Source organism: Mus caroli, unplaced genomic scaffold, assembly GCF_978045245.1.
Source record: "Mus caroli unplaced genomic scaffold, Mus_caroli_1 scaffold_19, whole genome shotgun sequence".
NCBI lineage: Eukaryota > Metazoa > Chordata > Mammalia > Rodentia > Muridae > Mus > Mus caroli.
This window is the reverse complement of record NW_028227274.1, coordinates 22,231,764-22,257,002: the sequence shown is the minus strand read 5'-3', so window position 1 is coordinate 22,257,002 and position 25,239 is coordinate 22,231,764. Positions and strand designations below refer to the sequence as shown.

Below are 25,239 nucleotides of genomic sequence, written 5' to 3'. Positions count from 1 at the left end.
AAGCAAACACCACATCTACCTACATGGACCTGTGATTCCAAAGTCCAAGTCCAGACCATCATCATGCCTCATCCTGCAGCAGACGTACTTGAATCATCCTTAATGGCCATTCCACCCTGCCACCAGCGTATCCTTCCTGGGATCAGATGCAAAACAGAATGAACTTCCCGGATTATTTCAAGAATGCCATTGTCTAGGGAGAAAACAACAGTCCAACATCTGCAAAACCACTATGCTTCTGGGATGCCCCACCTCGCAGAGCCGCCAAGCTGGAAGCGGCCCACCTTCACAGATATGTTTAAAGCGTCCAGAAGGTCAGTGTCAGAAATGAAATATCAAAAGTCTGAGTGGCAAATGTCAGGGACTATTGTAATGGAGCAGAAGATGAAGAATGTAGAGACTGCAGCCAAAGTGTCATGACATGCCTGTGTAGCAGGTGCCTCCTTGAGTGGGAGCCATCCCTGATAGACCAACACTGAACTCAGGGACAGCAGAAACATCCGAGGTGAGCTGCAACCTCAAGCTCCCTCTGTAGCTTTATTTACCCTTCCACGAGGAAGCCTCCCAAACATACTCAGATTCAGAAGGATTTCCCACTAATTGTGTCTAAAAGATAGTGATTATGTTTCACATGGGGGGTCCTTTCCAGAAAGGGGGTTTTCACAGACATCCCCCCTCCCCCTGATGCTGCTTACAAGAGGTTAGCTTATCTTTAACCGAGTACTTTCAAAAACAACATGTAAGATGTTAGCCCAGATCCATAAGTCAAAGACATAAAGGTTCAACCATCCATGCTCACTAAGACTTAGACCAAACACTTAGGATCCCTTCTGCACTCTTTGTCAACTAAACTGGGCAGAGTGCAGGCTTCCAGTGGTCAAAAAAACAAAGCTTGATCCAGGAGAAGGGGCTCTCCCAGCATACATCAGAAACACATATGTACACACAGGGATGAAGACGGAATTTCCAAAAGTTAAAAATACTCCCTCGGAAGGGGGACGGTTTGTGAAGAGAAAGAAAGAAGAGTAGGAAGGGGGAGTCAGTGGGGAGCTAATGAGGCATTAAATACAGGCAAGGTATGAAAAGTTACAAGTACAGAGACTAATTAAAATACCGTCCGATAACCATCTCTGAGCTAATATGTTATCACAGTCTCCTTGCCGCTGAGGAGCAGGAGGGCTGCTTCTGGCCCCCTAGCCCAGCCTTGCCCACATTTGGGATGGATCTGCAGTTCCAGCCCCCTCTCTTCCTTTGGTAGACTGCCATTTCCCAGAGTGGCTGCCCCACAGAAAAGAGCTCCTGCCTACCTCACGGCCTCCATCCCACACCCTGCCTCAAGACTTTCTGCATGGCAGTTACACCACCTGCCATTATCCCTTCTAGCCTTTGTCAGCTCCTCATCTGTCGCCTTGGCCCAGATGGAAAGTTCCATGCAGCAGGGGCAGGCCTGGCTTATTTGTTACTGAATGCCCAAGTCCTGGTTCACTGGACACAAAATGAACTTTTGTTGACCAAAAGTTAAAGCCTGGGGGCTTAGGGGGAGCAGAGAAAAGAGGAGTGGAGAGAGGAAAGGAGACAGGATGGACATACGGAAACTGTAAAAGCTGAGCCTTGAGGTCGGAACACAAGTATCATCGTCTACTGACTGCAGTGCGGTGAGCAGTGAGCACCGTCCCTTGGAGTCCTAACCAACTGCTGGGACGTAGTACCAGAAGCCGAGTCTCAGAAATAAGAGAGTGGTGTTAGCGCTTTAATATACCTAGAATTTTAATCTAAGAAATCCCAGCTTCTGAAAGAAAGCTGTCCTTTGTCCACATTTTTAAAAGTAACATCACTTTTGAAAACTCTCTGCTTAAAAATATCAAGGTGGCTACAAGCCATTTGTCTGCTCAGGCAAAATACTAGGACATTAAGAGGGGAGGAGGCAGGCCTGAGAGACTCCTTGAGGCAGGAACCCGACTCATGGCAGCCAAGCCCCAGCTTGCTCACAAACAACTCACCCGCCTTTCAGGTTTCCTCCAAGACACACCGCCTGGTCTACCACCCTTCTCCGTTCTCTTCAGCTCTGTCCAGCCTGTGGCCACCTTTCCAGTGCACCCAAACTCCTGCCAAGTCCAGAGGCACTCGGGAGCTGGTTGCTGTGTGCGTCTGCAACTACTGGACTGGCCGGTGACTCAGGGGCCAGGCACCTCACACCGAAAGCCACCTGGAGACGCAGCCTGATTCATCAGGTCCAGAGAAGGCCTGGGCTTTGGCCCCAACTAGTAAAGCATTACCCACAGAGCAGAGGCAATTAACCGGGGAACAAACAAAGTAAAAAGGAAAGTTGACAGGTAGTGAGCTGCGAGCATCTGGGCCCCCTTGTTAATAGCCCGTGGGTGGAGGAAGGTGTCTCAGCCATGGAGGCTGAGCTGTGAGAGGAGCTGTCTGGTACCTTGCTTGGCTTCAAGCTGGTGGCCTCTCCACCAGCATCCTTAGTGTCCCCTGTCTTCAGCCTCACCTGCACCTGTTCTCTAGGTAAAGATGCTGCTGAGCTGCCCTAGGATCTAGTTTTTGTAGGCCATGTTTAACAAACACCTACTGTGCGCCAGAAGCCTATAAAAGACTGTAAAACCATTTTATGTGTTTTGTTTGAAGACTTAACTTGCTGCAGTGGTGCCCCATTTCCCTCTCCACCCCACTGTAGGTTGTAGACACATCATCCCCAGCTTCCAGCGCAGGAGAGACGTGAAGAAGCAGGATCTTTCCCCATAAACACTTTTAAAATGTGGAGCTATTTCAAATGCTCATTCAAAGGGTGAAATGAACTGGCTTGAAGGCTGTCAAGTCTGTCATCACACTGGGTGTCTCGCCCTGGTACTCACAGGGACCTCAGCTTGAACCAACACACTGCCTTCTGTGACCCCAGCACAATCCCCTGTGTACCAGGTTGCCCAGGCTTCAAAACCTATGTAGCATCCGAAAAGTTTCATTTTCTTTATGGAGATCTCTCCATGCTGAGTCCCACAGCCTCAGCAACAGCAAATAAGGGTTTCTCTCTCCCATATGCTCTTGGCTGCCCTTTGGCTTCCTGATGACAGCCATTTGACTGAGGTGAGATGGAATCTCACTGTAGTTTTAGTTTGCCTGATGGCTAAGAATGGTAGACACTTTAAATATCTAAAAATAGAAGTGCTTTATGACCTAGCCTATACTAGACTTCCTCCTCCTCCTCCTCATCCTCCTCCTCCTCCTTTCTCTCTCTCTCTCTCTCTCTCTCTCTCTCTCTCTCTCTCTCTCTCTCTCTCTCTCTCTCTCTCTCTCTCTCTCTCTCTCTCAGGTTTCACTATGAAACCCTGACTGGCTTGGCACTCACAAAGATCCACCTACCTCAGCCTCCCAGGGGGCTGGGACTAAAGTTGTACAGCCACCATGCTTGGCGGCAAACTACATCACAGAGATGCAATCCTATCAGAGACACCTGCACAGCCATGTTAATAGCTACTCTATTTACAGCCTACAAGTGCACCCACTGATGTACAGATACTGAAGATGAGGCACACAAGCCAATCTTGTTCTGGAAACCATATCAAGGCAAAAGGAGTAGATAATGTTTCATGTTTTCTCTGGGATACAGACCTTAGTTTCCAGTTATTAGTTTTTCATACATGATGTGTGGGTAAAGGTCAGGAAATCAGAAAGTAGACCATGGTGGGGGTGGAGGAAGAGGCTTAAGAAAGGGGATAGAGAGGGTGAAAGAGCACATGAAACATGAAAGATAGAAAGGAGATATTGAGGGAGGAAGAGAGGCCAGGGAGGTGAGAGAAGGGGAACAGAAGAAACAAAACAACATATACATGAAAAGGCCCTGAAGAACCCGGCCGCTTTGTATGATAATCTAAAAATCAAATTCAGGCGCAAACTCCTAACCTAAAATAAACTTTTTGGTTTGTTCCAGACAGATTAAAATTTCTTCTGAGCTATAGGATCCAGTCAGGTTTTAAGGAAAACAACACATAATTTAATTTCTTGGTCAGAGAGATCTCCATCAGTGAGCTACTCTAAAAAGGAAGTGTGTTGATCGTGGTATCCTTGAAAGCTGAACCAACAGGGAGGGTGCATGAAGTACATATGTACTTGACATAAAGTATGTATAACGTATATGTATAATTTAAGGAATTGGCTCACACAATTATGGAGGCTCGCATGGCTATCTGAAGGATAGGCAGGTGGGCTGATGACCCTGAAAAGAGCTGAAACCAGGGCCAATGACTATTGTGTTAGAGACTCAGAAAACAAAAATCCAACATACTTAACATGAGGACTGGCTAAACATTGCAAAACTACTGCTCGAATTGGAGAAATCAGCCTCACTCATTAGAGAGGGCAATCTGTTCACTGTTAATCACATCAAAACAGTAACTTCATGGTAGCACTCAGAGAACTGCTGAACCATACCGGTCCAAGCAAGCTGACATGGAAAATTAGCCATCCTATGACACGCAAACACTCCCTCTTACATTTGAGCTTCCACATATGCTAGATGTGTTTTAAATATAATATCATGAGAGGCCTTGTCTTGCTTTGACACTGGTGCCCCCTTATAATTCAGAAACTTATAAAACCAACTGAACCTTTACATCTTCGTCCCTTTTACAAAGGAAGATGCAGAGATCTCAAGTTTTAAGAATCTGTGCTCTAGGAGCTGGAGAGACAGCTCCGTGGGTCAAGTGCCTGTTTCACACACAGGGTGATGACTTGACTTCAGATCTCCAGCATCCGTGTGAAAGCTGGACACGGGAGCATGTGTCTGTAACCCATCACTGAGGGTGAAGAGACAGGAAGATCCTAGGGAATCACAGGCCAGCCAGAGCAATCAAATCAGAAAGCTCAGGTGTACTAAACCCAGGTCTCAAAAGCAGAAGTGGAGAGTGATAGAGGAAGACAGCCAGTGTCCACACGTGCACATGTGTATGCTTAAACCCACACATATGTGTGTGCACACACTCTGCCTTTTTTTCTTAGAGGTTTCGGTGTCTAGCTTTCGAAAGTAGAAAAAATAAAACAAAGCTTTTTTCCAGCATGCCCCCTTTCGGCAAGTTGATTTGGAAGCAATACAAAGAGTGAACATTCAGAAAGCAGTATATATGGGTGTGTATACATATGATGTATACACATAAGTAACGTGAAGATATGCACAAAATATATGTTATTTAAAATATCCTAAGCTGTGTATTGCATGTATTTGTAAGAGAGTATGTGTGTTTGTGAATGTGTGTATGTGAAAGTGTGTGGATTCCTGATATACATAGTGAGGATCTGGGTTTGTCAGAGACAGAGAGGCATCTCTAACCTCCCCTGGCACTAGGCAGTGAAGGGCACTGAGCCACAGAAACCCTGGTGCACTCGGCTTCCCATCTGGCTCTAGTTCAGACCCAGCCCATTTCCACAGGACGTAGCTCTGTGAAAGACAAGGACAGCCCTCACTACAAAGACCTGTGGGAAACCCATTAAAGCCACCCTCATTATAAATAGCCCTACCAAGGTATGCTGGCCTTTTAATTCCAGTGTTACCCAATGGGATCCAAATTCCCATCTGCAAATGAGCTTTGATGTGGGGACCGGACTGGCAAGGGTGAATGCTTGCACAGAGCCTTCAGATGCTGGCCCAGCTCTCCTGCCTCTGCCTCAGGATAAGACACGGGAAGAGGGCTCTTCTCAAGAGTGGAATATCATCACCAGGAGATCCTGAGGCAGGTTAGGAAAGGCGTGAATTTCTCAGGATTCTAACACGATAACCTAGAGGCTTCATTCAGTTCGGTTTTAGGGTTCAGTTCCAGTCCTGCCCCGCAAAATGGCTGTAGGATTTAATTCCAAAGGTTAGACTTTAAAGGACTTTAGGAAGCCATACACCCATAGTGCCAACAGTGGAACAACTCCCCGTAATCCTAGATGGATTATGGATGCAGCCCATAACTGACTGACCACCTCACTCACTTCCTACTTTATTGGGAATGAGTAAAGACAGGCATGTTTATATTTTGCCTCTGATTTCTGTAACAAAACTTTCAAGTCCCTTCAAAAATACATAGCCATGATTCATTAACAGGAACGGAAGAAGAGCGGGGCCTGATGTACTTCCTGTTGCTGAGAAGTGAGCCCGGGGAAGAAAGTGGAGGCCTACTGGGTACAAATGGATGACTGTGCTTTGAGACCTGGAACGGGGGTGCCAGGTGGGACGGCTATGTGGCTGCCCCCTTACAGCTCCTGCCTTCAAATGTGCTTTCCAGCTTGGGAGCCTTCCTTTCCTTGCTTTCCCAGCTCCCCTTTCTCCCCCTGTATCTTCCGTGCACTGTTCCACTGTTCCCTGTGCCTGCTTCAGCCATGGGCACCTTTGAGGGAGAACAGTGATACATGAGCAGGAGGAGAGCAGCAGAGTCAAATGACCCCCCCCCCCCCCACACACACACACCACCTTCCCTCCACAAGCAAGTCCCGCACAGCTGAGCTCCGATGTGCATTTCATATCCCAAACCCCTTCTCCTCAGGCACATCTCTAAACTGTCTATGAAAGCTCCAGGTCCAGTAGCCCCAACTTGCAGCCATGATGATGCCCGTGGAAGAAGCACCCAGCATTTGTCCATGAGGCATTTATTCTACAAGTTAGCCTATGTTCTCAACTCATTCCAAAAAATGGGGAAGGCAACTGCACCAGGCTGTCCTGAATCCCTATAGGCAAGCAAGCCAACGTGGGAATACCCTGGGAATGGCCCTACAAAGCTGCCGAATGCTTCCCGCCCACGCCACCCCACACCCACAGTTTTGACAAGTGTCATCAAGGAACCTGCTTTGATCTGCAGAAAGCACATTTGCTGGAACAACATAATGAAAGGGGTTATGATTTAAATGCAGGCAACCTGAAGCCAGGGGTAGCCGGGAACCCACTGGATCCTCGGGGCCTCTCCCAGATGTTCAAGGCTTCACCCCTATGGCCACATCAGAGCCTGGCCTCTCCAAGGAGGCACCTACTATGATCTAACACCACTTTTCATCCTGAGAGACTTCACGAAAACCCATCACCCTAAAATCCCCATGGCTTACTTAATACCCTGGAACGTATATTTTATAATGCAAGTCATCTTGTTCAGTTTAATTTTCTTAAAATTAAATAGATAGAAAAACTACATAATTGAAAACTAGCTCATTTTATTTGTTAGGTCTGATCTACCTGGGGCTAGGCTTTCCTCATGTTGACCTAACCATCATTTTTTGTTCTCCACCATGGAAAGGTCCCCTAGAGGTCCCACTTCAGCTACTCAGCTGCCCCCCAACTCCAGACCCACACAAATATCACAAGTCTCTACTCACCACTCCAGGCCCACATGAACCAGAGAAAAGCCAGGCCTCTTTCTGATCTGGACAGTGATAGTGATTCCCTTACATGGAGTCAGGATCGCTGGAGTCAGTCTGAATACTTTCTACCCACAAGCCCTGGCTTTGACCTCTGAACCTCTATAGACAATCACTATGCCTCCAGTCTCTGTGAATTGCTTAAGCACAGTCACAACACAGATTTCTTATCACATCCTGCCCCGCCTTCCTCAGGTGCTCACCAGTCTGGATTCCACTCAGCTCTGACTCTAAAGCACACAATGGTGCCGTGAGTGCAGACCACAGCATGCCAGCATTTCCCACAACAGATTTTTAATGCAGTTCACACAGGTTGTGGGTGCTGAGGAGGGACACAGAGTAACTAGAGTGTTTTGTGGAACTGTGGTGGTAGTCAGTGTCTACTGATCATAGAAACACAGAGACCATGACATAGCAGTGTGATGTGACAGAGCAGAAGACAGGGCTCATCTGTTAAGAACCCTGGCTGCTGCCCTAGAGGACCAGGGCTCCATCTCAGCACCCACAGGACAACTCACAACCATCTGTAGCTCCAATTCTAGGGGATCTGATGCCATCTTCTGGCACCCACAGGTACCAGGCATGGTTAAGAATAAACATCACTCTCACAGAGGACCAGGGCGGGGCTTCCCACTTGTACCTCTAGCCCCATGAGATTGGATGCCCTCTTCTGGACTTCAGGGGCACCTGCACTCATGCACAAACCCACACTCAGGCACATACATGAGCACATAATTAAAATCAAGATATTATTTTAGTCAGGTGTGGTTGTGCAGAGCTTTAATTTCACACTTGGAAAGCAGAAAGAGACCTCTGAGGTTGAGGCTCTTCTTGTCTATGTAGCGAGCACAAAGCTGGTAAGGGCTATGTAGTAAGAGCTTGTCTCAAAAATCACATCAAGGGACTTGTATGGATGGGACTGGAAGGAGAGGAGGGAGGGGGCTGTGATGGGGATATAAAGTGAATAAAAAAATAAATTATTGGAGAAAACCAGCCCAAATCAAATGACTCAAGAGTTTTATGCATATTGTAGTAGATTGGGATGTTTTTGTCTGTGAAATACAGTTATATTCTATGTAGACATTATTTCCCTGCTAGTATTTAAGATTACACATATTGTACATTTTTTAAACTTCATATATATCTTCCCAATTAAAATGTTAAATATTTTTGTTAAAAAATACAAAAAAGCAAATAAGTAAACAAAACTAAAATATGGAGAATCAATCCGTCATATAAAACCCCACCTCAGGTCATCCCATAACCACTTGCCTCTCTAATCCACGGCTTTCATCTGCATAGCATTGTTGTTCTGAGGACATCACATAAATGCTCTCTTATAACACATGACCTCTAGGAAATCATATTTTACACCCTTAAAGCATGTGTAAGCCATCCAAGCTAGGCGTGCCGACAGCTCTTCCCTTTTTCATAGATGGATATGCCACCATGGGCCACCATTTGTTTAACCATTCACCTACCAAGGGGCACCTGCCCAGCTTTGCTCAAGTCATCAAATCCTACGAGTTATTTATTGTATTGATTGTGCTACTCATTTGATGTCTAAAGAGTCTATAGGCATAACCCCTATTTCCTTCCCAGCATTAGAAACAATATTTCTAACTACAGCTGTAGTTCTTACTACAGCTTTTAACTGCTGGTTTGGAATAGCAAAATTCCCATTTCACTGGTTTTCTTTTTGCCATTGCTCTCAGTATCAGTGGCCTCTATCCTGAGCACATTTTTTCCTTGTGTTTATTTTAGATTCACTTGGTTCATCTTTCTCCAGTAACCGAGGCTAATCACTTTAGATTGTTCCTATCTTCCTTTGCTCCATGTCCTCACCAGGTCTGACTTTACTGCACACCACGAGCTTTCATGGTACAGTTTTCTTATACCTCTTTTCCTATGATGCTTTTAAACTTCATTTTGAGAATGTCTATTTAGGAAGACATTGCTTACTTTCCAAATGATTGGGGAGATTTTCCTATTACCTCCCAGCTATTGGACTCTAGTTTGATCTATTATGGGTAGAGATCAGATACTCTGAATAGTGTGCCTTCTCAAGGCAATGTCTCATTATTTATCCCAGGTTGGCTTGGAACTCACTATACAGGCCAAGCCGTCTTCAAACGAATGACCCTGCTGCCTTATCTTTGCAAGTGCTGGGGTAACAGAAACATTCCAGTGTGGAATTGGTTCTTGTAAATTTATTGAGATCTGTACTGGCTCAGTAAGTCTTTTTATGTTTTTTTTGGGGGGGGGCAGGTGGAAAGTTGGGGAAAAAACCTATTCTGAATGCTTTTTTATTTTGTTTATTTGTTTTGAGTTTTTGTTTGTTTATTTGTTTGTTTGTTTGTTTTTCAAGACAGAGTAGCTCTGGGCGTCCCTGGATGTCCTGGAGCTCACTCTGTAGACCTCAATTTAGAGATTCAGATCTAGAGGCCAGGCTGGCCTCCATCTCAGAGATTCATCTGCCTCTGTCTCCTGAGTGCTGGGATAAGGCGTGGGCCACCACGGCCCGGCTGTGTTATGAACTCTTACACACTGCTGCCATGAATGTATTTAATGCAGACAACAGCAAAGTGAATGTAGCAGAAAATGAAACAACACAAACCTGGCAACAGAACTACCATCTGATCCAGCTACATCACTCCTACGTGTACTCCCTCAGAGATCTAATTGTGCATACACCTCAGAGATCTGTGCATTCAAGTTCACTGCGACACTGCTCACAGTAGTCAAGATACAGGTTTGGCCTACATGCATTCAACAGATGGGATAAAAAAAACTGGTGGGTATAGACCTATTCTGCCATAAAAGAGAATGAAAAAAACGAGTTATTTGCAGGAAAATGGGTGAAAGTGGGAATCACTGTGTTAAGTGAAATAAACCAGGGTCAGAGAGACAAATATCACACCTGTCTCTCATGTGTGAAATGTAGGTTTGAGGCATGTGCATGCATGTGCGTGCAAGAGACAGAGACAGAGAGACAAGACACATGAAGACAGAGGGAAGATTACTTGAGGTAAGAAAAAAGGTATGAGGGTCCCGGGCGGGGGGTGGGGGCGGGGAAGAAAAAGCAGGTGATGGAGGAGCAGATAAGAATGGAATATAGTCTACATAAATGGGAATGCAGGAATGAAACCCATTGTTTCATATGCTAAGAACAGCCATAATAAAGAAAAGATAATTAGAATAAAATGGCATACATTCTGCTGTTGTTGGGTGACCTATTCTATCAAGCTCCGGGTAAGATGTTACCAAGGTTTCCTTTCCAGCCGTTCTGTGGGCTGTGAAGAGTGTTATATTGAAATCTACAGACATAACAGACATAATAACCAACCTTTCTCTGTCTCTCTCTTTGGCTCTAGCAGTTTCTGCCCAACATGTCTGGTGGTTCTGTTATTTGGTGTGTGTTTACAATTGTTATGAATGGCTTCTAAGCGGCTATCTCATCCTTATACACTGCTATCTGTCATCTTACTTTAGCTGCTCAATATTAAGTGTTCTAATAGTCCACTGGTCTCCTCTGTTGTCATCTCATCCAGAAGTCAAAGATATCCTCATTGTCACCAGGTCCAGGCAAAGTCCAGGTTCCCTGTATGGTCTCCACTAACTCCTGGGTAGTCTAGGGTGATGATGTACTTACAGTCAGGGGCAAGATCACTGTTGGAGATTGTTAGGTCCAAAGCGGGTCCCCCAAATGGCAGTGTTGGTGACAATGTCCTAAACAGAAGGACTCTAAATGTAAACAGAAGGATCATTTGAAAGGACTTAAAGGATTGGGTAAAAGGAAGCCTAAATCCAGCATTCCTTGGGAACCCCCTACTTCATTTCTGTTTACCAGGACAGCAGATCTCATAAGGCAGGCTTTCTGTTTGCAGGAAAGCCACTGCTCCCCTGACCTTCCCCCCAGCTACCTCAGACGAGGACATCTAGATCCTGATTAATTTAAACAGCCTGAATCTGTTCCAAGACCCACATTCCACTAACTATGATATAAAATCTGCTTCCTTTCCCGCCAAATTGCTGCCCTCTACTCTCAAAGGCAGCCTGGAAGTCTGTTCCCCTAATGTTTCTTTCTATCCACTGAGTGGTCTAGTTTTATGGTTTCACTGATCCCTTGCTTACATAGACCAGCATGGAAAACCACCAAGAGGTGGCCAAGTGTGGCAACAGAGAGACCCAGAGCAACAGTGACATGTAAGTGTCAAGAAGCCATGGTAACTGGGGTCCTTGCTCAACAGCAAACATGAATTACTGGAGATTCTGTCAACAGCATGAGAAGTAACCTTTTTATAAGACATTTTCACCCAGAAGTGAAGATGCGATGGAGGGGCAGAGGTGTCTCCTTTGAAGTAAAGACAGGAGATCCTCAAAGCTGTATTCCAGATGCTATACCTGAAACCCTGATCACTCTGTAGCCAGGCAGCAAGAACAGAAACCAAGGTTGTAAGCCACAGGAGATTGAGCAGTGGGCTTGGGGGAGCCCACAGCTGCCTCAGCGTAAGTCAGATTTGGACACTCATCAAGCTCTGCACTGGAGCCCTCCAAGTTTGCTTTTTTTTTTTCCACTTTGTTTTTCTTTCCTTTTTATTGTTATTTCTAGAAAAAGTTCCACTTGACAAATCATGGTGTTTCAGCTGAACTAAGGGGAAAAGGGAATATTTATTGGGCATTTGTACTAGGGCCAGGATTGCCAGTCTAGGAAGTGTGTCCCAACTGCCTGTGTTCTTGCCATGCAGAACCTCTGGATCACCCCTCAGACCCTGCTAGCTATGAAGTGAAAAAACAGATGGGCCCTTCCTTCAGCCTTCCTCTTTGGTCCTAAGGAGGACAATGCACAGGCTCCTATGCCAACATCAGGAACTTTCAGACCTCAGGGAGCTTGTGACAGAGACAGGGCAAAGACCTGAAACCCAAAGCAGGGAAACACTAGGAAGAGGCATAGTAGGGCCTACCAGTATCATCCTCCACAACTGTGGCTACTGAGACATCACAGGTCTTGACTATTTTTGCTAATTTTGACTAAGACAAGGAGACTTTCTGGCCATCAAGACTTTCTTACACAAGCACACAGAAAAATGCTATAAAGTCAACTTGTTACAAAGTTTATACATAACGGTAGTTAGATTTACATTAAACCATACTTGCCTAGGATTACTACTGGTAAAGACCAGAGAAGAACGTTCCTAGCCAATTCCATATAAACTAGGGGGCTGGCAAAGCAGAGCCCCGGCACCAAACCTGGTTTACCACCTCAGTCAGCAAGCTGAGAACAGTTTCCATAGAGGAAGCTTTGCAGTCAATTTGATGACAGGAAACAATTAATTCCAAATAAGCAAAATGTTATTGTCTCCAACTCAAATGCATTCATGTCATGACTAGACCTGAGCTATAACAACACAGTACTCAGAAACCAGTAACCCCAGGGTAGTCACACAGCAAGTGCACAGCTTCCAGGCCTCACTTGGAAGTCCCAACCCTGGCATTAGTTTAATTGAGTCCCTTCTGCTCCATGTCACTTACAGAGCCATGGCTAAATTCCTCTTTGAAGACAAGTGTTTGTGGAGGGAAGCTACTCTGGCTATGTGCCCTGTGGAGAGCACTCACTCAGCCAGCACCTAAGGCAAGCAGTCTGGCATCTTTGTGCTGGCCAGAGCCTCCTCAGTCCTCTCCTGTCCCTTCTTTCCTGTCATGCCAATAGCAAAGCAAGCACCTTCAGAGATCTCACTGTGTGCTATGACAAGACCACACACATCACACGTGCTTCTGCCATTTAATCCCACCCTAGCCTATGAAAGAGTGTGAGCAAATTGTATTGAGGATGTTTAGCTCCTGGTACTAAACTCAGGCTGTTAGTCTCTAAACGGTTTCCCTGAAAGGTGTGTGTGTGTGTGTGTGTGTGTGTGTGTGTGTGTGTGTGTGCCATGTATTCTAGTTCCATTTCGGTTGCTGTGATAAAATATCTTGATAAAAAGCAAGAAATTAGAGATTAATGTGTTTATTTGTCTTACAACTCCAGATTACAGGCCAGGGAAGACAAGGCAGGAATTTAAAGTACCACATCCACAATCAAGAGCAGAGAGAATGCATGGATCCGTGGTTGCTCTCAACTAACTTCTTCACACACTCAGGACCCCTGGCCTAGGGCATGGTGCCACCCACAGTAGGCTGGGTCTTCCTATAAGAATTAACAATCAAAACAACTCCTACCCTCCAATGCATGCCCAGAGACCACTAAATCCAGATAATTCCTCTTTAAGATTTTTTTCCTGGTGATTATAGGTTGTGTCAAGTTGACAGTTAAAACAAAGCAGCACAGTTCAAATGTGCATTTTTATGTGTACCTGTGTAAACTACATGTAAAGGCCAGAGAACAACCTCAGGTGGTTCATGTAATGCATCACAGATGTTTTATATATTTTTTTAATTTATATAAGATTTACTTTAGAAACAAGATTGTAGGCCCATGGATCATGGCAGCAGCAGTAAAATGGGTGATATCAAACAGAACTATCTGGAAGCGCTTATTTCCATTCCAAAATAGAAATTTACCTACAGTGTGTCACAAATCTACATATTTCTTCTTTTCCTGATGACTACAAGTGCAAAGAAGAGCTCACTTTGACATCCGATGCCAGGACATTAGTGTGCTACCACTCTTCTGAGGACATCCCATTCAAACCCACCAAACCCATCCCTCAACCAGATCTTTTGCATAATAATGAAGAAATACATGAATAAGTGCTGAACACCAAGTTAAAACAAAAGAGGAAACAATGTGAGCCAGGACCAATGATAGAACAACTTGGCAAGGTGTTCTTCACTACAAAGCATCGCTGGTACCTGCGCAGACACTAACATAGATGTCGTAAGAAACTAAATCCTCTAAAAGACAGATGACTGCTCTTGATTCTCTGAGTATCAAGGAAATTTTGCTTTGTGTCTTATTTACCAGCTGAGACAAAGCAAAATGGTGTATACATTAAGATGTTATGTAGGAAAATAATATAAAAATACCCTTTCATATAAAAATATTTATTTAAAAAAGTGTGTGTGTGTGTGTGTGTGTGTGTGCTCTTAGAGGCCAGAGATGTTGAATCCCTCTACAGCTAAAGTTACAGGAAGTTATGAGCCATCATGTAGATACCAAGAACCAAATCAGGGTCCTCGGCAAAGAGTAGCAAGTGCTCTTCACCACTGAGCCATCTCTCTAGCCCTATCCCAACCTTTTTTAAAAACAAGGTCTCTTACTGGCCTGGAATTCATCAATTAGGCTCTGCTATCCCAAAGACCTGCCTGTCTCTGCCTTTGCAGTTCCGGATTACAGGCAGCGACCATGCTTAGCTTTCCCTTTTTTCTAACATGCATTCTGGAGATTACATTCATGTTCTCACAGTTGCAAGGCAAGCACTAACTGAGTTATTCCCCAGCCTTGCACTCAGACTTTAATGGCCCACGGTCTCCACTTCCACTGAGGCAAATATCCTTTGAGCTGCTGCCCTGGGACTTGGGAAAAGCCTGGGATTTGGGCTTCAGGTGCTGCTCACTCTCTCGTGAATCCAGGTGACACTGTGCATCTGTGCCTCAGATGTCCTCCCGCTGCTCCTGGCTTCTCTCTGCCATCTGCCTGTGCCCCTTGTGTCTTAGGGTCACCAGAGTGTACCCTTGTACCCAACTCTACTGTAGAGCTCCACACACAGTTTCTGACTGTGCCTGACTCCGGCAATGGCTTTGCTGACCCTGTGCCAAAGTGGCCACATCCAAGTCCTTCAATCCTTGAGATTCAGAAGAAGCAATGGTCTACCCAAACCTAGAACCTAGGCCAATTCAGACCCAGAGCATCTCTCAAGGTTAACTAGATAACATTTCGTCTCCAGATAACACTGATGCTGCCCAAACCTCAGGGGTAAGTTATAGTATCTCAACACCACACTGCCAGTAGCAGCTCCTACTCTACAGGCCTCAAAGAATACTACCCATGTGCCTACTTAAATGACAGCACCTCGAGTTTCTTCACCTCATTGGAAATGTCAGCTGAGGCCAGCCCTCTTAGGCCTCATCATGCAGAGACTAGACAGAGACTTCTGGCAACCACTGCTCCTCTCATCTACTGCTCAGCCCCACATCCTTCCTTTGCTCAACTGTCTGTCTCCTCAGCCCTAGAGCGACCTCACCACACTGAGTCTGGACCAGTCTTCTCCCACCTGAGCTTTCTCAGTCCTCAGTCCTCACTCCCCATGCTTTCAGTGAAGAAACCCAGAGGCATCCTTGCAGGCTGGCACAATTACCTGAGTCCTCGCCTAGAATAAGTACACTACACAGTTCCTTTAAGTCAGAAGCTCCCCTCTGTACATCCTACTGACCATAGAACCAACTTCTCAGTGTCTCACATAGGCTTGCTAAGCCTCAATGGGCAGACCAGCAAGCAGGTACGTTAGGGAGGGGCCATTAAGAAGATCCAGCATGGTGAGGACTATGTTATGGAGAGCTTTGAACACCAGGATGAAGTGAAACTGTCTCTTTCCCAGGTAAGCATTTAGCTTTAGTAACAAACTCTTTCACAAAAGAATGCCATTGTTGCTTTAACCATTCAAATGAGCTCTGCAAATGTAAGCCTGAAATGTCATGGGTGAAAATGCAAGACCTTTGACTGAGGGGCCATTGCTGCTTCAGAGGGATCCCAGGAGGCAGAATAACACACAGAAAACTAACCGATTACCCCACCCATGCCCACAACCCAGTTATTAATCAAAAGAGAGAGAAGGGCAGGGGGTAGGGGTTGTCAGTAAAGAAAAAAAAATCACACCAGGAAAATGCTGTTTATCAATAGATATAAATAATAAACTATTTCAAAGTCTAGGCTATTTAAAATGGATTTATTGAACATGCTTGGTAAGAGACATAATTTTAAATTATTTTTATTTATGTGCATTTATGTGTGCTTGCTTGACTATATGTGTAATACATGTGTGTACAAATGCCCAGGAGACACCCTCTTTATAGCAAAACCTAGTAAGATTTGTCTGAGGTCCTCCTGGGGACACTGAGCTATTAGGCATTAGATATTCCATTCTGTCTAGCTAAGACAAATCCATCATGAGAGAGTTTGTGTAAAGAAGTAAGATGAGCCAGAAGTCTGCAGAGCACACTGACAGAGAGCAGGTTGTAGGGATGTGTGTAATACCAAGCTCCTGCCAGCTGTCTGAAATGAACAGAAGTTGGACAGTGATGTCAACCTTTTCAGCACTCAAAACCATCCAAGGGTAATCTGATAAAAGAGTCAAAATAAGAAGTTTAATTGGCAGAAAACTCATAGAATTTAATGGTGCATATGATGCTGGCTTTGGATAACCCCTGAGCCAATGAGATCACTCATTGCCCAGAGGACCATGCGGTAGATCTTCCAAAGCTATCTGAGGCTAAAAGGAAAAGAGGAGAAATGAGCAGGACACCAGCACAGCACCACCAGGTGAGGGATGTGCAGCAAGAGGGGGTGAGTACATTCCGCACTCACCCTTTGTGCAGGAAAGAAGAAAGAGCCCAACAGGAAGGCTGACTCTATTCCTCAGAGACTTGGGATCTTATGATCAGAAACAAACACAGAGCACTGTTCTCAGCAGCCCGTTTCAAATCACTCGATTATTTCAGTCTCCGGTTTAGCGGCCTGGAAGGGACAAGCCAAGAACACTAAAATGCCGTGGGCCTCTTCACATATGACAGGCTCTATCACGGGAGTCTTTGATTTTTAAGACTTCTCTGTCTTAGCATTGTACCTAGGTTCCGTTCTCTTGCAGACATTCCTGGACCACGGGGAGATTCCTTCATTGTAGAGTCTACCATAAGCCAGGTACTATATGAAGTTCTGCTCAGAATTGGACATGGAGGCTCTGGGTGCAAATAAGAGAAGGGTGCAGTCCTCACAGAGGGTGGTAACTTGTCGGGGAGACCAATCATTATGGGTATTGCAGTGGCTAATCTTAGCTGTCAACTTGACAAAAGCCCAAGCAGCCAGGCACACCTATGAAGGATCTTCTTAATTGGATCCATTGAGGGGAGAAGACTCACCCTAAATCTGGATCATTTGAAGTCAGAAGACATTGCCTAAATCAGAACCACACCTTCTGGTGGCAGGCCACATAAAAGGGCTTAGGACAAGGAAGCTTTAGCTTTCAGGCTGCTTGCCCTCACTCTGTCTGTCACATGCATCTGCCCTGTCCCTTAGGCATTTCTTCACTAATATGAGAACCTGTTTCTTCAGGACTAGTGTAGACTGAAGCCCAGCATTACTTGGAACTCCAGCATCAGATCAGATGCTGGAAAACAGTTGAAAAAATCCAGTCTCATGAACTTAACAACTGCCAAGTCGTTGGCCTTTCCACTGGGAGAAATCCTCTGTTGGTCTAGCAGGGCCACAGCCCGTAAGCCATTCTAACAAATTTTCCATATCCATAGCCTCTCTCTCTGCCTGTCCCTCCTTACTCTGTTTCTTTTAGAGAGGCATGACAAATGCAGATACTCTATACAATGGGGAAACCACACAGCACAAGAGCAACACAGGCACAGAGACACACTATAGTGAGCTAAGGCAGTGAAAGAGTCAGTACACAGAGCAAAAGGCTGAGTATATGGAAGATTTTAGAAAGTCCATGTAGCTCAGCTTCAGACACACACACACACACAGAGCCAGGAGGATGTCCCTGCCACAATGGCAATGCAAGTGTCTTCTCACTTTCCCCACCATGTACCTGGCCCCCACACATGGAACATGAATGTAACATGAAGGCCTGCATGTTATAGACAATTTGTGCTCATGGTGGGTACCCTTAACAAATGCACTCTAGTATTTGACCCAGTGAGAGGACAACATGGTCACCAGAAGGGGACAGAACAATGGCTCAGGAAGCTGCTCTGAGGCCACCACTCTTGTCAGTCAGTATAAGGCTGAGTAAGAAACAACAGCCAGTGCAAGACTGACTCTGGACCACACAGCTGCAGAGCCAAAAGCAAGCAGAGAAGACCCAGTTGTTTCTGTCAAGAAACCCACTGGGTTACATGACAGAGTGCAAGAATGCATGCTCATATCCCTCTACACACAGGACAGTCACAGGCACAGGGGTAGACTTTGGACTTAATCCCTTTCTATAAGAACACATGATTTGTCAGAAATCTAACCTAGGCCAGATGACTGGCTCAGACCAGTGCTTCTTAAATATTTCTACTGAGGATCCCAAAAGTTTTTGTGCTTAATGTTGATTTTAAACTTGACAAGATCTAGACTCATTAAAGAGATAGTGTCAGGCATGTCAGCCAGGGTTACTTGAGGTGGGAAGACCCATACTAAATGTGGGGACAGAATAAGAGAGAGAGAGAGAGAGAGAGAGAGAGAGAGAGAGAGAGAGAGAGAGAGAGAGAGAGAGAGTTCAGCACTGTGGAGCCTGGGGGTGGAGGTGGCAGAGCAAGCCTGAGACAACCCTTGCCCTGTGCCATGCAGGCCCAGACGGGCAGATGACACCCAAGACAACCCCAGCCTGGTTCCACATGACATGGTTGGGGCATAGCACTCCTAGACCACTCCTGAGGTGACCCCAGACACCCAGAGGCCCTTGGCACTACTAAGATGATGTACTGGCTGGTTTTGTGTGTCAACTTGATACAAGCTGAAATTACCACAGAGAAAGGAGCTTCAGTTGAGGAAATGTCTCCATGAGATCCAAACTGCAAGGCATTTTCTCAATTAGTGGTCAAGGCGGGAGGGCCCATCATGAGTGGTGTTTATAGTCTTAGGTTCTATAAGAAAGCAAGCTGAGCAAGCCAGGGGAAGCAAGCCAGTAAGTAGCACCCCTCCGTGGCCTCTGCATCAGCTCCTACTTCCTGACCTGCTTGAGTTCTAGTTCTGACTTCCTTTGGCGATGAACAACAATGTGGAAAGTGTAAGCCGAATAAACCCTTTCCTCCCCAACTTGCTTCTTGGTTTGTGTAGGAATAGAAACCCTGACTAAGACAGATGAGCAAGTAAGTGGTGGAGAGATGGAAGAGAAAGAGAAGCAGAAAGATGAGTGCACAGTGAAGAGAAGAGAAGACTCAGGGGTAGTAAGGAACAGCCTCATGTGAGTAGCCAATGAGGCCACCTAAGGCCACGGTAAGGTCCTGGCCTGTGCTACCACTGTGGGCCATGTCTGGGTGTGTGGACCTGCTGCAGTGGGGGATCAGTGGGGTGGGGGGGAGTAGGGTCTGTTACAACAAAAGGCCAGGTGGACATGCCTAGTTTGGGCTGCTGCCCAGGGCCAAGTTGATGTCTGAGGGCTGTGCAGAGATGCCTTCACACCTCATCTGGGCATCATGGGAGAGCTGGCTCCAAAAGCATGAGAGCAAGAAAGCAGGCAGGCACTGCACCTCACTTAGCCCTGGTTGTTAGAGGTGTAGGTGAGCCAGCTCAAGGGTGTGATTATGTTAAGCTGGCTCTGTCTGCTGTGTGGCAGCATGGATGGAAGGGAGATGCTCCTCCCACCCCCACCCCCACCCCTCACCACCTGGACAAACGGGAGAGCTGGCCCCAGGGTCATGAGAGTGGAAGAACTGTTCCTGCTCCTCCTTGGCTGCAGTACTCTAGGGAGTAGGCTCTGCACCTCCCCTGGGCAGCACAGTAGAACTGGCCCTGCGGGTGAGGGTGAGCCAGTCCCAAGGGCATGACAGTAGGAGAGGCATGACAGTAGGAGAGCCGACCCTGCCCCTTGTTAGCTACTGTACTCCATTGAATGAGCTAGCCAGGGCAGACCTGGAGAGCCTGCTCTGGTGTGGGTGTGGGAGAGTCAGTGGTCTGACCAGCTCAGGCCAAGATCCAGGGCTGTGAGTGAGCCCACTCCAATATCTACCCCACTGATGAACTGCTGGCGCACATGAAGGGGCTGGTCCTATAATCCAAAGCTGCAGGATCTCCATGACCCACGGCAACAACAGGATGTCTGAGAGGATCACAGTGAGGATCCAGTATTGATGGTGTAGTAGAAGTCAGAGGCCTCGAACCAGACTAATGACTCATTGCAGTGACCATTTGCAAGTAAAGAAGTGTGAACAAAAGGGAATGCTGGGGGACACACTGACACACTACAGGTACCACAAGATACGTTTTTCTTTTGGAGGAAAGGTTGCAAGGGAAGAGGGTGGGTGCAAAGGGATAGGGAGATGACTGGGATTGGGGTGCATGATGGGAAACTCACAAAGAATCAACAAAAAGTTAGATAGATAGATAGATAGATAGATAGATAGATAGATAGATAGACAGACAGACTGACAGATAGACAGATGAAGAAAGTGTACTGAACAGCAGTAGCCATCACTTTCTCCTTTTTGATGGTGGATGAAATGTGGCCAGCTGCCTCTTGCTCCTACTATCACGCCCTCGCTGAGCTGTATTCCCTAGAACTGTAAGCCTGCCTTCCTTCAGACATCTTTGTCAGGTCATCAAGTAAACAGTCATGTAAAACAGGGATACAACCCCATTTTCTGAGATAATAAATGTCAAAAATAATTAAAACAATTCTTTGGTATACATGTTACTTTGACATTTACTGAAGACTAAAGCAAATCTGAATACCAATGAGATGAATGTGTTTATTTATTTTTACATAAAGAATTAAACTTGGCTGAATATTTCAGAAAAACTTCAGCATACAGAGCCCCTTCATTATTTTTCAGAATTGATCAATGGTTTAATTTAATAACTGTCAGTGTTGAAACACTGCTTCATGCAAATACATAGTATAAAATAGCAGAAGTGTGTTTCAGACCATTTCATAAAGTTGAAGATTCTGTCCTGATTCCAAGACAACGTTCATTTAATGGTTCTAATTTTATGAAACTCAAGGACAGCAATTATTAAAATCAAATACTCTAACATAATGCAATCCAAAGATAACTAATTTGATACTTATGTAGTAAGGAATAATAATAGAAAAATACTTAAGGCCTTTGCTTTCTATAATTCAACCATTATGTTTCTACAAGAGTAGACATCGTTCTTTGAATTATGTTTATTGTATGTGTGTGTGTGTGTGTGTGTGTGTGTGTGAGAGAGAGAGAGAGAGAGAGAGAGAGAGAGAGAGAGAGAGATGTGTAAGAGAGTGAACATGATCAGAGGAACGTGCATGCATGTGTGCTCTGGTCCGGGCCCACGTATGTAAGTCTGAAGAAAACTTTGGACACTGGTTCTCTCTTTCTATTGTGAGATCCAGGAACCAAACTCAGGTTGTGTCAACAACAGTACTTTTATCCACTGAACCATCTCATTAGCTCAAGAGCAGAAAACTTTCTGTGAACAGTGAAAAACTGTAATTCGTAACAATAGTGTCAAACTGGGCAGATGTATGTCAGTGTTCATGATGCAGTGACACCTGTGTGCTCAGAACCGAGGTTACAGTGAAGTCATGTGATGTAACACAGGCACATGCCATCAGAAATGCCTCCTTCACATTCATGACATATTTAATGTTGAGTTAAATTTTGATTATCACAAGTTCAGAAACCTTTAATTGTTGACAATTTTTCATAACTTTTGCATGCAATTATGCCACCCCACATGGGGTCCTGGCCACAGTTTTTAAAAGCTAGGTCTCCCTAGGTGGCCCACTACACTGGAGTGACCTTGCTCATAAGTCAACACTCAGTCCCGCCACATGTCTATAGTGGCCAGAGGGGATGTAGGCTGGAGAACATTCCCATGGCTCACCACCAGGTACTAGATGAGCAGTCCACTGTCTGCAGAGATCCAGCTTCCAGTCCCACACATCTGCTTTCACAGCAGAGTAGGGAGGGGCAGGGCTTCAACATAGCTAGGCAAGGATAACAGCTCAGCTACAGCTACAATGTACAAAACCGTCTAATCATTTTTGGCCCCAAGCACCTTTGGCATCAATATATCAACTGATGCGAGTCAACTTTGTCATCTACATGGAACAAAAAGTTGCCGTTTTCTGTCTTCTAGCCCGAATATCACCAGAAACCTGTGTGCTATCACTTGTCCCCACAACAATGAGTATTCGGCTTGAGCACATTTCACATTTTATGGAATTCCCAAGAAATGTGATACACTAAGCTGATTCCTTTTTAAAGGAAAAACAATTAATTCTGAAAAATAAACATCTTGAACAACCATGCAAAGAATAACCCAAAAAGCTAGTTCCTGGTTTTTGAAAGGGATGATATAGGATGGAACTATTTAAAATTTATTGACTATCTTTGGAGACATAATAATGCTGATATTGGAGAAAATAAGTGGGGTGGAGGCAGTCCGGATTTTCATCCAAATCCTAACTTAATACAGTGTTTTTTTGGTCTATCCATTCTTACTAGAAGGCTATCCTAAAGCTCTGCCAAGTTCTTTGTGGTAAGAGGCCTCAGCCAGAGGCCTCCTGTCTCCACTCCCTCTGTGTACATTGGGTTTATACTGGGTAAGGGAAAGAGTTGAATGGAGACACAGAAACAAAGTAAGATCATGTCTGGAAGAGGGACCCGTCTGTCTTCACAAGAGTGCCCTAAGACAAATGTGTGCGCACACACACACACACACACACACACACACACTCATTCAAGCACTTAAATCTAGACTCCACATATTGAGAGCATGCTATGTTTTCACAGTGCCAAGTTATGGAATCGATCTAGATGGCCACCAACAGAAGAATGGAGGAAATGTGGTCCTTAGATGCATATTATTTCCCTCACCTATACATTAGAATGAAATGCTGCCATTTGCAAGAAAATGAATGGAGCTGGAGGTCATTACATTAAGTGACAGTCCTTTGTTTGAACAGAGATAGACATGAGCAAGAGTCAGTAAGTCCAACGAGCCTGTCTCTTGTGGCAGAGGACCGCCAAGGCATGTGAGAGATGCATGCCAGCAGTGGCATGGACTTCAGCTTCAGTGGTTGTTCTACAGTTGCCCAAAAAGCCCAGCATGTAAATCCAAGTCGCTGTCCTTGTGAATTCACCCCCTCCCTTTCTCCAGGACTGCTGTCTCTTCTGACATTGCATGGTGCTTTGTGCCAATTGTAGGAGTCACAGATAGCTTAGGATTGTGAGCCTTTGCATTGGGTTGCATCTGCTTCCTAATTCTGTATAACAAATAGCCACAAAATTCAGCAGCTTAAAACAACATGTAAGCATCCTCTCACAGTTCCTATGGGGCCCCAGCCCGACCAAGGTCTCCTTGGGCTGTAATCAAGCCTATGGGACTGTGGTCTCAGCTGAGGCTTGGGATCGATCCTCTTCCAGATATATGTGGTTGTTGGCAGATTTCATTTCCTTGCAGCTGTGGAGCTCATGGTGACTTGCTTCTTCAAGGTCAGAAGAGGGATTTCTAGATTTTACTTGAGTTTTATCCTAAGTCAGATCGTCTTCCCTTTGACTGAGAATCAACAAGTTGAGAAGCTTAACTACATCTGCAAAATCCGTTCACCTTGGCCTGCTAATGTAACCTCATTATGGCTATAGGACAGCCACAACCCCAGCACTCTCACAGGTCTGGCCTGCATTTAAGAGGAGAGGGTCATACAGGTTGTGTATCAAGAGAGGCATTCTTCTGGGCCATCAGAATTCTGCTACAAACTTCCCCCCACTGCCTTCTAAATACACAGTCCTTAGCACCTGGATGAATTACTTTTCTCATTGTTGTAACTAAATATCTGATAACCCCAACTTAAGGGAAGATGGGTTTATTTTGGCTTCCTCTCTGAGGGTTTAGTCCATCATGGCCAAGAAGAATTGTTGGGAGAAACAGGATGCAGCTCATCACAAGAGACCACAGTCAGGAAGCAGAGAAAAATGAATGGTGGTATTCAGGCTGCTTCTTCCTCTTCAGTCAGTGCAGGACCCCAGCCCATGGGATGGTGCCAGCAACAGTTGCTGCTCAGTTAAAGCTCTGGCAACACCCCGAAACACATGCCAGAGCTAGGTTTCCACAGTGACAATGGAGACCAGTCACCATGGCACATTATTCTTGAGCTTGGTGGAACATCTTTGTATGTCATAGTTTGCTGTGATTTCTTCTTCCTTTATTCCACTTCAAAGTGACTGAATCTTACAAAGCAATTAATTGTCTTAGTTTGGGTTTTACTGCTGTGAACAGACACCATGACCAAGGCAACTCTTAGAAAAACATTTAATCGGGACTGGCTTAAGGTTCAGATGTTCAAACCATTATCATTAAGGTAGGAGCATGGTAGTGTACAGGCAGGCATGGTGCAGCAGGAGCTCAGAGTTGGACATCTTCATCTAAAGGCAAACAGGAAAAGACTAGCTTCCAGGCAGCTCGGAAGCCCAAGCTCAGATTAACACACCCACTCCAAGGCTACACCTCCAAACAGTGCCACTCCCTGGGCCAAACATATTCAAACCACTACAGAAAGCAAGTAAAACCACTATTGAGTGAATAGATCCATCAGTCTGTCTTTATCTATTAAGGATTTTAATCATAGAACAATCGGATAGAGTGTGAATTGACAAAAATAATCAATGAAATACGATGAAAAAATAAACAATGAAATCAATGTTGAAGAGATCAATGTTAATGAAACCTTCTCATTAAGATCTGTAGGAGCTGAAGCAAGAAAGAATCTACAAAGGCAGGTGCAGGCCAGTGTAATGCCTGCACTTAGAAGAAGAGTGGATTTAACTAGGAGAAGTAGATTTAACTGCCCTGAACGGACACAGTACCTTGAAATGCATTGACTGTCTGAATGAAAAGTGGAGTTGGCTAATGGCAGCTTGGTAGCTTACAAGCAGCCATCTTTGCTGAGCGACTGATTAGACCTGCCCCTGCCCACTGGCCTCGGACTCTAGCTTCTC

The 25,239-nt window shown here is 45.3% G+C and overlaps 1 protein-coding gene and 1 pseudogene across 4 annotated transcripts in view; one reads left to right on the top strand and one right to left on the bottom strand.

The window, feature by feature from the left end:
- Fhod3 (formin homology 2 domain containing 3) overlaps positions 1–25,239 on the bottom strand; it is a 423,897-nt gene that overhangs the window by 191,101 nt on the left and 207,557 nt on the right. The window lies entirely within an intron of this gene.
- Positions 13,872–14,298, top strand: LOC110284626 (large ribosomal subunit protein mL42-like; annotated as a pseudogene).